The sequence below is a fragment of the Mastomys coucha genome, unplaced genomic scaffold, assembly GCF_008632895.1.
Source record: "Mastomys coucha isolate ucsf_1 unplaced genomic scaffold, UCSF_Mcou_1 pScaffold20, whole genome shotgun sequence".
In the NCBI taxonomy this organism is placed as follows: Eukaryota; Metazoa; Chordata; class Mammalia; order Rodentia; family Muridae; genus Mastomys; species Mastomys coucha.
In genome coordinates this window covers 110,341,972-110,360,049 of record NW_022196903.1, presented here as the reverse complement: position 1 = coordinate 110,360,049, position 18,078 = coordinate 110,341,972, and positions in this window count along the sequence as shown.

The following is an 18,078-nucleotide window of genomic DNA, read 5'->3' as shown; positions in this document are numbered from 1 at the left end:
TTGCATCCATTCATTTGTCAGGCTCACTTTAGGGACTCAACTTCAAATCTGGAACCTCGCCGACTTGGTCCCTGTGTTTAAAAAGTAGCATTCCAGAGAAGGGGGCCATCCATTTCTACCGGCTTTTGCATTATCCTCAGCGTTCAGGATGCTAAACTCTGAACATGCTGGCCCTGTTATACTGCAGGATCGGCAGAGACTGGGCTCCGGCGCCCTCTGGTGGTCTCATCTCCTATGCTCCCGTAATCCGAGAGGCTAGGGTTTAGGCAGTTGGGATGGATACCTGATGCCTAGAAAGCACAGTTAAAAAAAAAAAAAAAAAAAAAAAAAAAAGTCAGATGCTCTTGGGCAAAAACTATGAACACAAAAACTTGTGCTCTATTCAGTACATCTCTGAGGCAAGGCGAACCTCTCCTGTAAGTTTGTCCAAAGCAGATAGGTGGGTGTCCAGCTCCTTGCTACTTGATGTTTGCTACGAAATCAGGAGGATTTCGTAGGACCCACTCACAGACAAGGAGTGAGGGTTGGGGGGAGGGGTGCCCTGTGCAGGCTAAGAGCAAAGCAGAGGCCAACAAAGGCTCTGGTCGGCTGAGGCTCCAGAACAGAAGCTGATGTAGGTCACATCTGTCCCTACTCTCCCTCAATCATTCATTAAAATACGTTCCGTACGTCCTCCTACTATGTGCTAGATATACAGTAAGAGTTCGAAATATTTAAAAGAAAAACATTGTTGGGGTAGGGAGTGAAGAAGGGTTGTGCAACACAAAAGCCAGCCATCAAGTATTTGTCACATAAATCGCCACTGAGTGCTCTGTGCAGCCGCCGCAGTAAGCCCTTAGGATTTCAAATAGGGTAGTCAAGGAACCGGATTTTACATTAAAAAAAAAAAACTATAATTTTACAGTTGATGAATGATTTTTATTTAATGTCCACTCTAGGGAACTCCAAGAAGAAACAGATGAGTGGGGTGGTCATAAGCCTTTTGAATTTTCTCTGTGTTCAGCCAAAGAAGTGTCTCCCAAGCTTGGGGCTACCTCTGTTTATGCAACAATCTCTACTCAGTTCCACCCAGTTCCTCTGTGGAAAGAGTTGATTCATCGGAAGGCACAAAACCAACTCATGTCTCTGTGAAGTCTGCAGCTCTCCTCCACACAGCAAGAGAACGGAGGGCTGGCGGCTCCCCCTTGGCCACTGCCCCTTGGCTTGTCGTGTAGACTATCCAGAAATCAAGATGGGAGCCTGGAGGCTGACTTCAGAGTTACAAAACAGGCGCGTCTGAATGGCCAGCCTCTGGATCCCTGGCACAAGCATCTGCTCCTTATCCCTCTGCTTGGCTAGGGCAGGTCACTCCAAAGTTCACTGGCTAGCCTTCCCAGGTTGGATTCTCAGGGCAAAGATGAAGATTTGTACTAAGTCCTCATCTGCAGTGTAACTGCCAAGATAACTTCAGTTGTCTCTGAAAACAACATTATTACGGTCTTTAAAAAAAAAATACAGCCATAGTGCACAGCAAGCAGTCACATCATGACACTTGCATGCATGGATGTAATGTACCTTGATGATATTCACCTCCCTATTAGTTTGATTCTCTTTTTTTCTCACTTCCTCTTCCTTCCACATGATCCCTAGTGTCATAGCTTCCTTTTCTTCTTTTTTCTATATTCTGCATATGAGGGAAACAGGCGATGTTTGTTTTTTTGAGGTTGAACATATGTTCCCTTGCAAATGACATAATTTCAACTGTCTTTATGGCTGAGTATAACTCCATTGTCCATATAAGCCAAATTACCCATTCATCCATTGGTGGCATCTAGACTATTTCCACAATTTGGTGGTGCAAATATTTCATAATAAAAATGAGCTCAGGAAGCACTGGTTTCAGATGTAGATTTATGTGTTTTTAATGTAATATAAAAATATGACCCATACAACAGTTCAAATATCAAGATTGGACCTATTTTTATATATGATTTTAGTTTTTGAAAGCGAGTTGATTTACGCTAACATATGTTAAAATAATCTAGGTGGTTGGGGACAGCAAATCTTGAAAATAATATAAAAATTTCAAATAGGGTGGCCGAAGTTTAATATTGCACACTGTCTTAGCCAGGCTCTCCATCTAAAGTGAAGTATTTGGCTTCAAAGTGGTGAAACATAAAATTGAAAAGGAATCCTCCTCACTCGAATCCCAGCTAGGCCGGAGAGAGATGATCAAGGAGTGTGCAGATTCCAAGAGGAGCATGAGTACATGTAAGATCCTTGGGCATCTTTGGTTCTCTCACCCCCGCAGTGCTCCTGGTCCCTTCTCCATGCAAGTCTCACAGGGCTCCATCAGCAGACAGAAGCTTATGCTGTCTCCCCTCTACTGTCTCTGCTCACACAGCTCTGACACCTTGTTTAGAGCCCAGTAGCAGATGGCCTACTCGTATGGTAGTAAAGCTGAAGAAGACGGATGCCCAGAGCCTTGCTCTTGCCTGTAGAACCATTTATATGCTCTCCACCAATGGTGGTGCTGGGTGGTTTACCAAGTGTCAACACACGTGGCCCAGAGAAATGAGTTCAGAAGATACTTGACAATTCTATTTCTGTAAGACTCTAGCTTGCCAAATTCTGGGTCTATCACATTGAGATTTCACCAAGACCACATTTTCAGGATAAGCCCTCCTACATCAGCTTCAAAGACGAGAAGCTTGGACCAACATGGGAGAATCATCCAGGGAAAATGTTGCAAGTGCATGTGACCACCAGTAAGTCATAGAAGCATATTTGGGGTCACAAGCCATTTCTGTGACAACGATCTAGAAGTCTCTTGAAGGTTTATAGTGAGGACTGAGGCTCAGCATGTACTGAGCTGGCCATATTTTCCTTGAATGGATCCCAAACTGAAGTTCTTAAAAATCCCGTGCCACCAGGTAGGGAAGGGTCCCAGGAAACCTGAGTCAGATACCACTGGATTTGGGATACATACATAGGCAGGACCACCTACAGGGAGCATGCATGACCATCTAACCAGGATATCTATCTAGCATGGTCCTGCTCAGGATGACCAGACACTCGAAGGCAGTTATTTGCCAATGCATAGCTAGAAGAACAGCATCCCAGATATAATGTGGAAGACCTGAGTGTCTCAGGGCCCAGGTCTGAGAGTAGCCCATACTAGCTCCCAAATATGGAGAACCAGGTCTGGATTTGTTCTACTTCTCCATGCCTAGCCACCTTGACTTCAGCTAACCTTCCTTTCAGCAGACAGGGCTCAGTAGCTAGGGCACCACTAAAGGATCTAAACTGGAATACAGCAGTTGCACCTCACCAGAGGTATTGCTTTCTGTGGTTCCAGTCACCGACAGTCAACCATGCTCTGAAAACACTCAGTAGAAAATTCCAGAAGCCAAAAATGTCACGTGCTAAATTATATGATGTTCGGAAGGTGATAAAGTCTCTTACCCTATTTGTCATATCCAGGATCCCAATCATCACTCTGCCCAGCGTATTCACAGAGCACACACTACCTACTTGTCTCTTAGTGCTGCCTCAGTTACAGATGAAAAGTCACAGGTGGCCCTTACAGGGATGGTGTTACTCATGGTTTCAGATATCCATGGTCGTTTTCAGAGCACACTCGCAAGAACTGTATGTACCATGTTCGGCTAACCACAAACCTGACTGACAGACTGTGAGCTTGGGAGCATGTGTACGCCCAGTCACTCAGCATCCTATTCTTGTTCCCTTTGTGTCCTCACACCTGCCCTGTGAGATTAGCTCCAGTGTTCACTGCCCAGCTTGCAGAGTCGGATCCCTCTCTTCCTTTAACTCGGAAGACCTGGGGTTTAAATGTAGTTTACAAGAGGGCTGTCCTGGTAAAGGATGAAAGGCAATTTGCTATGCAGAAATTCAAGACTCCTTTGAATATAACATATACTTGATAAATATATGTTGTGATTTTTGTTGTTGTTCTTGATTGAATATCCTACAATTTTTTGTGGGGCATGTTTGTGAAGAAAGGAATTATTCATTGTTTATGTGAGATGCAAGCATATCTATATCTTGTTTCTTTGGTAAGTCTGACAGACCTCCTTCAGGGTCTGTATTTTAAGAGACCTCCATCCCTTTGGGCTTTCTGCCCACTCAGAACGTATGGATAGGAAGAAATGAGAGGCATATTTTGCATTTCCCACTTTCTCATTGAGGGGATAGCTTGAGTTTTATCAAGACAGGGATGCTAATGGCAGTGTGCTGATACGATAGACGAGTGCCATTTCTCTGTTCCTTTTCTGAAGTTCAAGCAGACAGTTGCCCCAGCCCTGGTTCTCCCCCTGAGCATCGCCAGTGGCCCTCCTCCTCTAGCACAGATGCAAACAGCCCAGGGACTGACATCCTTTCTGACACAGGATGCATGAACTGAATGTGGGGAAGAAAAAGCTGATACCCAGAAAACAGCAGCACACGAAATATCCTGGATGAAAGCCAGGGAAGGGGACAAGAATTCCTGGGGGTTGTGAAGGACTAAGCCTGGTGCTTGCCCAGGCAGTCACTCCCCAGCCCCAAGTCAGATAAGTCAGAATACTGTCCTCACTTGTTGCTCTTGTTTAGAGGGGGATCCTGTTCTCTGTTCTTCACTCCATGCCACTTTGGCAGAACAGACTCTTCAGCGAACCTTTCAAGGCCAACTTTGAAGATAGGTAGGTACCACTGAGAGCCTGGCCCAGAAGATATGAGTGGAAGATGGACTCTTGGAAACGCTCCTTCTCAGCACCTCTCAATCATTCACCTACCTGACCATGCATCTTAGTCTTCTTTCATTTTGCTGAGACAAAATACTCCAATAAAATCCACTTAAAGGAGGAAGGGTCTATTTGGCTCGGGGTTCCAGGTTAGAGTCCACCATGGCAGGGACGTCCCAGCAGCAGTGGCTTGAGAAGTGGTTACATTATATCCAGGGTGAAGAACATCAAGCAATAGAATACCCATGTGTGTTCAGCTTTCTCTCCCGGTTTCATTCGCCCCAGGGCGGCCCAGCCCACAAAATGGTACTTTCAAAATTCAGAATGGTCCCTCCCATCCCAATTGAAACTTAATTCCAAAAATCTCTCATAGGCATGTTCATAACATAATGTGATGGAGACAACTCCATTAAGACTCCCTTCCCTGGTGCTTCTATATTGGGTTAGATTGACACCAGTGACTTTCACAACAGTGACACGACACCAGTGACGTTCATATACATCTATTCATCTAACCATCACCTGCCAATCTATCCTTTTACTCAACATCTGCCTGCCCATCTACCTACCCATCTATCATTTCTTCCACCTGTCATTTCTTTATTCATCCATACATAAATACCTTCTCCTTTTACACCTTCATCAATCCACCACCACGTACACCTCTACTTATCTGTCCACTCACTACTCTATTCTTCTATCCTTACACTCATTCATAGGCAGTCAATGATTCCACCTGGCTAACTTTCCATCACCAACTCTGTCTCCACTACCCTCCATTCATCCACTCACTTCATCTACCCATCTATTTGCCACTATCTGGTTCTTTCTCTCCAACTATTCCACACCAGTGACTTTTAAGTTGTTCTAAACTTAAAAAGGCTTTCTCCATTAATAAGATACATGTCTTCTGCAACCTGGACCCAAAGCAAAAAAATAAAATAAAATAAACAGGTCAGAGACTCCAAACATGAAGGTCATGCAGCAAGCCCCAGTCTTATGCATCTGCATACAGCCTTTCCCTTTCATCTCGCTGAGGGACTAGTCCTCTCTGAAGGGCAGGAAGCAAGGCAAGGGATACCCATCCAGTGAGAGGAACCTGGTATCTGAATATGTCTCCCTCCCTGGGTCCACTCCCTGAGTTTTCTCCATAAGTTAAAAATAAATAGAGAAAAAGGAAAGAAACAAACCTTTACATCTCTGTTTACCCTCTGCATTTAATGAACAGTTGTTAACATGACTGAAACCATCTGATGATTTTTACCAAATGGAAAAATCTCCCTACAGGGGCAATAAAATAAATATTCAGGACAGAGAGAGGCGGTCGTAAAAGGCATTACCCGGTTGTAAACAGAGGCGGGTTGTGGTGATCTATTACCCCTGCCTTGGCAGCTTTCAACAGTTCTGGGATTCCAGGAGGGGATCTGACCCAAGGCAATATTTACTTCTGTGGCTTTTTCGGCAGGTCATTGTGGGTATAATTCTGTCGACCAGTTGACTGGAGTTGAGGTTTTGAGCAGGAAGCCAGAGCCCTAAGCACTCATAATTCAGGAAGTGTAAGGCACCCTTTCCAGGGTGTGCCAAGAAAAGCACATGGTACTGTCCTGGCTGTCAAGGTGAGGGTCCCGCATAACCAGGCCATTGTCAGTGGGATATATAGCTTGTTTGTACTTGGGCAGACGGTACTGATGGCTGACACATCTGTGCGCTGTATTTCAGCCTGGAGGCCTGGCTGTGTTAGGTGTTCTACTGGGCAAAGGCATAGTCATTTCAAACATCTTCATGCACAATCTTGGACTCTTTAAGGATGCTGAACTCTAAGGGGAGTGAAGCTTAAACTCACGGGGACAAGAATCATTCGCCAAGGACCAAGAACTAAACTGATTCTTGAAGCGGCCACAGTTAGTAGTAGCCTCTGTAAAGGCGTCAGTGTGTCCAAATGTTGGACAGAGCAAGATGACCGGACGGATGGACCACACAGTGCTACATGCAGAAGCGTGTTTATGCTGCCTTCGGAGGCAACACTTAGGCTCAGAGTGGAAGCTGTGTCTCAGGAGTCAGACTCGTAGCCTGGCTCTACGCGTTGGCTTTAAGACCTTCCTCTCAGGTTAGCTTGCTACTAAGCCTGACGCACATGATGGGAAGAGAGGACTTCTGAAAGCTGTCTTCTGGCCACCACATGTACACTGTGACTGTGTACATGTGTACCCATAAATAAGTAAACGTAGCTTAATTTTGTTTAAAGTTCCCCATCCTGTTCCCTGGCCTGGCTGCTGAAATGTTTGGTCGTTGGTGGCTTTGGGTGCAGAAGGGTAGACACTTCCTGACGCTACAGCCCCGTTCAGGATACCCTTGTTGGTGTGGATATGGGTCAGTGTATCCCAGACAGCCTTGCTTGGTGGGCAAGAGGGTAGTTTAGTAAACTTAAAGGAGAATTGTCTATGAAGAATCGAGCCTGATGTTGCCTCAATCTGTTGAATAGTCAGTTGGCCATGGAGTCTGTAGGACATGGAAGCCCTAGTGGGCTGGTACTAAAGTATGGGACAGAGTGAGTACCCAGGTACGACGGTACCAGCTTCCACTGCTCTTTGACAGCCAGGGCCTTCCCAGAGCATCCTTGGCACAGTTTTCTAGGCTCCTGAAGACCGAGTCCCTCGCTCCTACCCTTGCAGACCTGAGATGTTTGTGTGTAAAGATCAGTATTGGAGAGTTACAGAGGCTGGAGATGGGGGTAGGGTCTGTTGTTCTTCCCCCCTGTGGTGGCTCTATAAGCTCTTGGTGTCTTGCAGAAGTGTGGGGATATCTGTTCTTGTTTACCAACTCTCAATTTAGAGCTGACTCAGGAGGCCGATCTTTTTGTGCATTTATCTCTTCTATGGGTGTGTGGTGAGGCAGAGTGCTCAACTCCATCTGTATATGAGAAATCTGGAACTCGAGACCGGACCCAAGGGTGGTTGCCTGAGTAGAGGGGGCAGAAGAGCGAATGGAGTATCTATCTGTGGTCTCTAAAGGCTGATGCACGGCTGGAGGTCTGTAAGTAGAGAATGTTTCTACCGCATCCTCCAGCATATCTGCCTTTAGAATGTTAGTCAGCTTTATGTGGCTGTAACAGATACCTGAGATAAGTACCTTATGAAGAAAAACAAAACAAAACAGGAAAACCCTTTGGAGCTGAAGCGATAGCTCAGCCATCAAGCGTACCTACTACTCTCACAAAGGACTCAAGTTTAATTCCTAGAACAATGTCAGGTGGCTCACAATAGAAATCGATATTTTTGCCTCTGTGGGTATCTGGCACACACATGTATATACATGTACACATAAACATACACATGTGAACATGAACACACACTAATATATATATAAAATGTACAATATATATTATACATGTATATAATATATACATATATAATATAATATACATATATACATATATATAATATACATATATATATATATATATATATACACACACACTAGAAAAAGAAAACCCTTCTTTGACTCAGTTTTGAAAGTTTCATTTCATGAGCTGCTCCCCCTGTCATTTTGAGGTGGTGAGGCAGCAGTGCATGGTGACAGACAATGCATTGTGGGGGAAGTTGTATATCTGGAAAGAGAAAGAGAGAGAAGAGACCCAAGTCTCCCAATTCCCTTTAGTGACTCACTAAATGCCGGAAGACCTCTCTCTGGGCCTCACTTCATATCCCTGCCTTAGAGGGAAGAATTTACACATGGGACGTAAGTGAGACATTTAAGAGGCACACTATAGCAGCAGGACATTGGTGGAAGATGAGGGGCAGCACAAGAGGAGGGGCAGACAGAAGAGAGGAGGGACAGCAGCCTAGGGAGCCACACTGAAGAGGCTGGGATGTGCACACAGCACAAGAGGAGGGGCAGACAGAAGAGAGGAGGGACAGCCACCTGTTTCCTTCTTTTCTAGGCTGTAGAAGTGAGATGCTCTTCTTGCTTTCCTCTACCTGGCCAGGCCGGGTGTGTGCTTGCCCTAGAACACGTCTGGGGCCAGGAGGAAGAGCAGACTGTGAACAGCTGGACCAGTTCTGGGAATGATGGAGGACTGAAGGAGAGAAAGGAACTTGTTTATTCAGGTGGAAATGTTCCTGTGTGCAGAATTTGACCTCCATTTCCAGGGTGCCAAATGGTCGATGAGCTTAGTTTTAAGATGAGAGAAAGGAAGAAGAAACTGGATGCAAAACCAATGATTGGGCTTCACAGTAGCCTGCTTCTCAACTTGGACTCAGGGCATAGTCTCTATTCAGCAGGGACATTCAGTGTGTCTGTGGGAGGAGCCTATCCCCATTAACCTGTACTGGGCAGCAGTATCCTGGCAGGACCAGGTGGCTCTTTAGTAGATGCTCAGTCAAGAATAGAGGAGCACAGAGGAGAAAGAGTTACATTGGGAATCACGGCCAGCCTGAATTTCTTCAGAAGACTCAGGCCCTGAAGATAGAGTTTGTGTGGTCTAGAGTTACAGTTCAGAGTTATTTCAAGTTCAGAATGGGTGTGGGTCTGGCACTCCCCACTCTTGGCAGGCTGGTTTCAGGAAAGGAGGCCAGTACTGAGCCACTCTGCCTCCTGGCTTTGGACTCTGGGCTCCCGTAGATTATGTATTTTCTTCCATTGCGTGTCTATTTCTGCCAAGTCATAAAAGCCATGTCTTACATCCAAGAAATGGGGCATCAGAGCCTCTTGCCTTGTGTCATGTGCTCTGGACACATAGGGCTGTCACCAGGGGTTGACAGTGTCCTTACCTCCAACTTCCCTTTCTACGGTGAGTGTCTTAGTCTGTAGAGTTCTATGGCTGTGAAAAGACACCAAGATGATTCTTATCAAAGAAAGCATTTAATTAGGAACTTGCCTACAGTTTCAGAGGTTTAGACCATTATCAGTCATGGGGCGGGGGTGGATTAGCAGGAGTTACATCCTGAGAGGAGAGAGAGAAACTACATCTGGTTTGGGCTTTTGAAACCTCAAAGCCCACCCCTGGTGACACACTTCCTCCAGCAAAACCACACCTCCTAATCCTTCTACCAAAGAGTTCCACTCCCTTGTGACTAAGCATTCAAATATATGAGCAGATGGGGCCATTCTTATTCAAACCACCATAGAAAAAGTATACTCCCTACTCAGAGGTGTCTTGAAATATTTGTTCTGCCCTTCGAAAAGATTCTATGGCTTGGAGCTTGAATGTCTCCCTAAAAGCCTATATATTAAAGGGCTGATTCCCAAAGTGGTCCCTCTGGGAGGTGGAACGTCTAGGAAGAGGGGATTAGGTCACTGGGGTCATTGCAGAGTTACTGGAACCCTGGTCCTTCCTTTTCTTTTTGCTTTCCAGGTGCATGAGGTGAAGTCTTTTTCCATCATAATATCCTCTGTTCATAGACCCAAAAGTAACAGAACCAAACGTTCACAGATTGAAGCCTTTGAGATCATGGACCAGATAAACCTTTTCTCCTTATAAACTGTCATTGAGATCATGGACCACATAAACCTTTTCTCCTTATAAACTGTCATGGATATTTTGCCATAGTGACAAATGTTGATGAACATATGAGGCAACTAGAAGTTCTGGCGACAACACATCTGATACAGCTTTTGTGCAAAAGTCCAAATGCACACCTCAAGTAGTCAGAATCCTTTCCCCGCCTCTGGGAGTGGAAAGGGAGCCCATCACAAGGCAGAAGACGGGACTCATCTGACAACCAGAGGTGTACAAATCATCTCACCTCCTTTTGACAAGAAAAGTAGTGAGGGTCAGAAACTTTGTTATTAGGAGGCAGAAAGGGAGATTTTGGCTTTATTAGGAACTAATGCCTTCCCCATTTCTTCCAGCTGCCTGCATAACTGTCAGGCAGGACAGAAGAGGCCTTTTGACATGACTGGCTGCCTCTCAGGCAAAGACCCAGGATCTTGAACTATGCCAACACATGCACGCTCGCCAGAGAGGAGACCGGGCTGTAGGGCCAGCATCAAGAACATGCTATCTCAGCTTGAAAGGCTTGTTTGAGGAGGTTTATTTCAGTTCATTGTCAGAGGCTAAGGATTTTAAAAGTAGAGTTGAAATAGATTAAGGCAGATATTTGGGGAGCATAGAAATGAGGATAAAACCTGGGGTCATGTTGGATACAATAGAGAGCATATCTGGGGGAGCATGAGAAGTAACCGTAAGGCCAAATGGGGAGTAGGTGATCAGAGAACGGTCACACTAGAGAACAAAGAGGCACTTTCTAGTCCTGGCTTCACTGTTTCCCTGATCTGGATGGTGCCTTAGGAGGACCTAGGTGTCCAGTCTATCCTTTCCTATTTGGCCCAGACGGTCACTGGCTTTACTGATGAGGATGAACCCCCAGAGCACTGCTAGCCTCACTGTGCTCCGGCTACACAGTAGGCGCTGCAATCTTCTCTGTGCTGTGGGCATGACCACTTTCTTATCCGAGTTGCTCTCAGAGACAGCATAAGCGTCCTATAAGTTCTTGCTCATGGTAGCTGGACTCTAATGCCGCCATCCTGTTCTCTCCAGATGCCCTTCCTAGCTCATCCCAATCAACCGAACCTAGGGAAGATGCCTAGGATGCTAAGGCTGGCCTGCTGGACTGCGTCTGGGAAGGTGGCTTAATTCTGGAGAGACTTGGCAGTCTATCAGTTTTAACATGTGGCATGTTTATTTGTGATTTTTTTCCTGGGGTCACTCAAGAGGAAGGAAGGAAGGAAACAAGATCAGGCAGAAGAGACCTTGGTATGTGACAGAGTCTTGAAAATTGCTCTAGCTTACCCTGAGAGAGCTCCAGCTCCTAGGAATCTATGATTATATATACTCTAGCAGCTAGAATAGGATAGAGGAGCAAGGACCTCACTCCCATTGACATCAAGGCAGGGTCACACCATCCAGGTCTGCTGTGCCCCCAGAAGGATGCTAGTGGGCAGCCTCTTGGGATGCACAGCTTCTGTACCCACTCTGATGGGTTGGTTGCTGTCCAGTGATGACCAACGATCTTAGGCAAGATTGCTTTCAGGTTAAGGGACATCTGATAGAGCAGTGAATACTGGCTTCAAGATGATGGTCAGCCAGAGGCATGCCCGGGCGTTTTGAAGAAACAGGTCTTTCAGGTCAGTAGAAACCTTGATGAACATCCATCCCTTTTCTTTTATCTCCACTTTGCCTAACCAGATCATGCCTTAACAGGGATCTGTGCTAGTAGAGATGACCGGATAGTGAAAACACCAGAGGATTTGGAAAAATTCTTGCATATAGTAGGTTCGCATATGTAGGGCTGGCCAGCTTGGTAGGGCTTCAGTGACATCTCAGGATGTTCAATGAAATTTCATGGGACATTGTGGATTGGCCAGGCTTAAGTGACTTTTGAGAAACTTTTATCATGGAAACAGTCATAAAAATTCCACCAGCTTGCTGGAGCAGAGTGTGTACAAACCTTTTGCAAGGCGTTTTGTATTAGCCAAACATTTTTACAGTCAGAAGTGACTAAAACTCAACCAAATTAACTCAGGCCATGGTTGAGAGAGGAATTTATTAGTTCTCATAAATAGACCAGAGAAAGAAAGGCAGGGGAGGGAGGGCTGGCCTTGGGGGAATCCAGATCGCCCACTCCTCCATCATGCAAGGGGAGATGGAAAACCATTGCAGCTGGTGTCTGTGTCTGAGGAAGGGATAGCCCAGTAGCATCCTTCTGGGGCACAGCAGACCTGGGGAGTGCAACTCTGCCTTGGTCTCAATGGGAGGGAGGCCCTTGCTCCCCTCTCCTGCTGGAGCTGCTGGATTGTGTATAATCACAGTCAGACATAAGACTTGACTGCTCACTGACACATGTTAGACAACTTGACAAAGGCATAGAGAGTTGATAGACAACAGTTGGTAGGTAACTCCATGTTACAGTATGGTTCTGTTGTATCCCTAACCAGTCAGGTAGGCTGGTCTCTCTGGGGAAGATTCTTAGAGAAAGAAAGGAGTCAGTGACATTTTTCTAGGCCCTGGCATTTGGGCTCCTTCTCAAATTTAACCCATTTCTCTTCAGTACGGACTTGAAAGTAAAATGCCCGAGTGTTACATTTTTTTTTTCTTTTGAAAGACCAGGTTTCTTGAAAATTCCTGAGTGAGTTGACGCTCAAAATTCCACAAAATTAAAAACACACACTCATCAGTATGAAATGTGCAAAACCTCCCTACTCCACTTAACAGAGAACTCGGGGGAATTGGCAAGTGTAGGGGCTGGCGCCTGGCCAGCTCCAGAATCCCACCCAAGCACTCACAGCTGGCCATCAGCGGCTTCAGGACAGTGCCACCGGTCCCCTGCCCCTCACTGCGCTTTCCCCACACCTTAGCCAGTTACCTGGGGCACTGGCAGAGGCAGTGTTGCCTTTTCTCTGATTCCAAAGCCTAGCAAGGCCCAGCATGAGTCAGGTAGCACTGGGTGGCTCACATAGGTGCTCTGTGGGTTCTGGAATTCCAACCCCTCTCTCCCAGATCTCATAGTAAACCCTACAATCAGATCTAGAGTCACTGGTGTTCATGGCCACTCTCCCAAGTCCACAATGGACCATCATCTTCCAAACCTTTGTGGTATCTTAAGTGTATGAAACCCTGAACCACAGAAGGGGCTGAAGTTAGGAAAATTGAACATGTACTAGGTACTAGCATGCTCCATGGAAATAGCCCTTATTTACTGCAAGAGACATATAACATAGTCTGGCAGGCAGGCAACTGCATCATCATTTGTTAATCTAAGGAAAAAGCAGGCTCAGGAGACATCTGAGATATGGATGAGGCCTGTAAGGCCTGCTGCCTGTCTGTCAGGCAGCTTTTCCTGCTGAGTCATTTCACACCTTGAGCAAGCATCCATCATTTGCCAATGTGGCTGAGGGAAGCCTTTGGCTGCAAGAAGATTATACCAGTGTGAAACTGAGTGTAAACTGAGAAGTGGTTGCCCTTGGAGGTGTCCTGATTCTTACTGTTGAAGCTGGTCGCTCTCCAGGGACCACAGGTGACAAGGGCACGCATGTGAAGGACATCCCTCCAGGATAGAGAAGCACAGGAGTTCCTGGCTTTTTCTCCGGTGCTCCTAAAGTAGTTGCTATTTTTAATCAGCAGGCAAGCGTGCATTTTCCAAACAAGACTCTGACCCTGAAGCTCAGCAGCATCAAGGAGACCTCATCCTATCCCCCAACCCCTCCAGGACTCACAATCCAAATGCAAAGCAGACTCAATCCTCAGAGGCAACACTAGGACCTGGTGCTCACTAAATTAACCTGGAAGGGCCACGAGGAGAGAGATTAGTAACCTGGGACAAGTCAGAGATGAGACATGACCTGATTTATTCATTGTTGTCAGCCTTGACCCGGAGGGCTATAAAAATAGGAAAGGCTGGTCCCTAAGCCTTGGTCTTGGCTGTAATGGACAGCGTGAGTCCCAGTGGCAAAAAGACCAGACTCTTTGGCCTACAAAGATCTCAAAAGCGCCCCCCACCCCCACCCCCGCCTTGTGGACTTGTAAACAGAGATTGCGGGGGGGGGGGGCGGGGGGGAGGAGAGACTACGCAGGTGCCAGACTAGTCTCCATCCCTAGTGTCAGATGCTCTCTTAAGGAAAGCCTGGCTCACTAGCACTTCAAGGTAGATATTTCTGTTTGTTTCCTCCCCAAAGACAAAGCAAGGAAAGTCCCGCCCCCTTCTGTGTTCACGGGACTCTTTGGCTACAAAGATCTCAAAAGCCCCTCTCCCTTGTGGACCTGTAAACAGAAATTGCCGGGAGACAACGCAGGTGCCAGACTAGTCTCCATTCCTAGTGTCAGATGCTCTTTCGAGGAAGGTCTGGCTCACTAGCACTTCAAGGTAGGTATTTCTGTTTGTTTCCTCCCCAAAGACAAAGCAAGGAAAGCCCCGCCCCCTTCTGTGTGCCACACTTTTCAAGGCCTGTTAGGAAGGAGCCCAGGGCCAGGCCTGAAAGCATAGCCCACCCGACTGCGCACCAGGGCCAGAGAGCTGTGTTAGGGGGCGTTTCAGCCGTTCGTTTCCTAAATTCATACCAGATGAGTTCCACAAGATTAAAGTTATTGCAATAAGCCCCAGGGAGCCAATCACGCTCTGCCTTATAACCTTCTTGGTTTACGGTGTCATTCACACAAATCGCTTTCTACAGGGTCTTGAGGAGACACGGAGCCTGTGGAGTTAACAAGGAGTTCAGATGATTCCTGAGTGAAGCCTTTCGCTGCCTAGGGATTAAGGTCAACTAGGTCCCAAGAAAACAGTTTAGAGAGCTGACAGCAAGGTAGGCCTGGTTGGAGTGCTGGGTCTGGCCTGTATCTCCTTGTATGTCTGTCACAGCTAGGACAAGCATCCAGGAACGAAGATGTAGCTCCCCAGTATTGTAGCTCCCTGAAGTCCCCAATTTGCCCAAGGTATGATGCTCTTGGGGTGGTGATCATTGTCTAAAGCTTGATTAAAAAATAAAGAGAGAGATTAAATGTTAGCATTTTCTCTAGGATCCGCCCAACAGTTACCTAGCAACAGCCAGGTACAGCATGGCTCACCTATAAAAGGATTGTTAAGTCTCTCTCTCTCTCTCTGTCTCTCTGTCTCTCTGTCTCTCTGTCTCTCTGTCTCTCTGTCTCTCTGTCTCTCTCTCTCTCTCTCTCTCTCTCCCTCTCCCTCTCCCTCTCCCTCTTCCTCTCCCTCTCTCCCCCTTCCTCCCCCTTCTCCTCCCCTCCCCCTCCCCTTCCCCCTTCTCTCCCCCCCCCATTCCCTCTCTGTCTTCCTCACACGTCCCCAGCTGACCATTCCCTTCCTAAATAAACTCCCTTTTATACTAAGCCTGTTGTTTGATTGTTGGGGGCAGGGAGGGCAGGCCGGGATGCCCTATCTCAAGTTATGTTTTACAAAACACAACACTAAATGCCAGAAAGCACACACTGGATAAGCCATAAACTGGGAGCTCTGGTAAAGGATTTTTGTTTTTGTTTTGCCCTTTGATGCTGCTCTCATGTTTTTGAACTCCCCCCCCCCTTTTTTTTCTCCAAGTGCCCCTGGGAAACAGAGCATAAATCTTCTCAGTTCTCACTTCCTGCATTCAGTGTCCTCAGGACCTGGACAGTCTCCAGTGACTCCCTGGGTGACCCAGGGAAAGTTCTCTCTCTGACACACTGGAGGACACCCTCAACCTCCAGAATTCCAGAGCTCCAGTTTCTTAACACCTGAGAGGAGGCAGCCCTTTCCTCTACTCTCTAGAAAATTCCCAAGTGAGTTGGGAACACACCAAAGAGCATGCAGTGTCTCATCCTTACCCTGGCCTCTCTGTTTGAGCATTCTACGCTCTGAGACTCTGAAACTCGGGGTGCTGCACGCTGGTATCCACTCTAAGCTTGGAGACACACCGGGTGCCCCACACTGGTGTCCACACCCCTCCCCAGGAGGCTCCACTGTGCTTGTGAGCCAGAGAGGTACCATCATTCTCCCTCTGCGAAGATCTCAGCCTCATTTGGGTCAATGACAGAATAGGATGCTGAAGGCATCCAGCAACAGCAGAACAGCTCTTGTAAGGGCCCAAGAATCGCTGAAGGAAGACCCAGACTCAAACAGTATTCAAAAACAAAACGTTCATTCTGTGGAAATAGCCAGTAGGTAAGATAAACTATCCAAGCCAAATGTAGGCAACTTTTTAGGGCTTTTCCAGTTGTGGTTAGGTCACCTTCATCAGGATTGGTTGAGCTTATGGTATGGAATATTTGTACACTTCTAATTGGTTTGTACCCTGAGGGAGGGCGGGTTACTTTATAGGGATGTTTTCATCTCTGCAAGCCCCTGGCCTGATGTCAGGGCAGTTGCTGATTGGCTGCCCTTTTTGTGCAGTTTGTCTGAGAAGCCTGGGCTGTCCTTCTGGAAAATTGAAGCTTAAGGCCAAATATGGCTGCGTGTTCTACATTGTAGAATAATTGTTCTACAATGTAAGAGTAAGTTACGTCCTCTGACTCTCAACCCTCAGTTCTTACTTTGGCCTTCTTTTCAATGCTAATATTTAGGCCAATGCACTGGAAAAGTGTCTACTGCTTTCCTGATTTTGATTTCTGGATCAGACCTGCCGAACTGAAGCAATGCAGGGTCCTTATCCCTCACCTCCACCCCAATGTACCATGCTGTGGGGCAGCTTTTGAATGTTCAGGAAGGCTGAGCAGGCTGTGTGGTCTGTGGCTCTCACCTTTGGTTCTCACTTCAGGGGCTTCCTGGGGCCTTTTGCCTGTTCTTAAAAAGTGGCCACTTCAAGTTTGTGCTCATGAGTTTATTTGCATGATTATATTTCTCTTTTGTTATGCCTGTTTGGATATGGATATTTGTGGTTTCTCTCTGTCTCCCTTTTTGTCTCCTTTGTCTGTCTGTCTTTCCTTCCTCTACTTTTCTTGCTCTTATAGCTTTTCTACCTAATGGTTCTTATCTATCTATTCATCTATCTGTCTGTCTATCTATCTATCTATCTATCTATCTATCTATCTATCTATCTATCTTTCTATCACTATCACTTGTCTATTAGCTATCATTATCTATCAATCTATCATTCATCTAGCATATCTATCATCTATAATTATCTATCATTATCTATTTATCTATTATCTAAATCAATTAATGTCATTAATCATATCTATCTATCATCTGCCATATCTACCAATCATCTATGTGTCTATCTGTCATCTATCTATCTATCTATCTATCTATCTATCTATCTCTCTATCCATCCATCCATTTATCTATCTTCTTCTCTCCCCTGTCTTCCATATCTTGTCCCTGTTGTCATGTTACTGGCTCATTTTGTTTTTCTTGAATGAGCTGATGGATATTTCTTCTCTCCTTTACAACCAAAGGACACATATCATACACTGCTCTTCTCTTTCCACTTCTGACACAATTTTTACCGTTTTGCCCCCACTGGCACTAATTTTAAAAATACTTATAATTCTGTAATTAATTTTTACACACTTGTGTTCATGAGAATACATCATATGTGGAGGTCCTAGTACAACTTTCAAAGGCTGGATCTATTCTTCTACCACGTGGGCTCCGGGGATACAATTAAGGTCATCAGGGTTTACAAAGAGCACCATTACAGGCTGGGCTATCTTGCCAGGCCAGAATTCTTCATTCATTTCCGTGTGTGTGTGTGTGTGTGTGTGTGTGTGTGTGTGTGTGTGTGTATGTGTTCATATTCATGACCAAAATTAGGAAGAACAGTTTTTCTACAGAAAAAGCAGTTTTAACAATATCTAAAGGTGCTGTTGGGTGTGCTTCTAAGAAAGCATCATGAATAGTTTAATATTTTCTTTTTGACCAAAGCATTGCTTAGG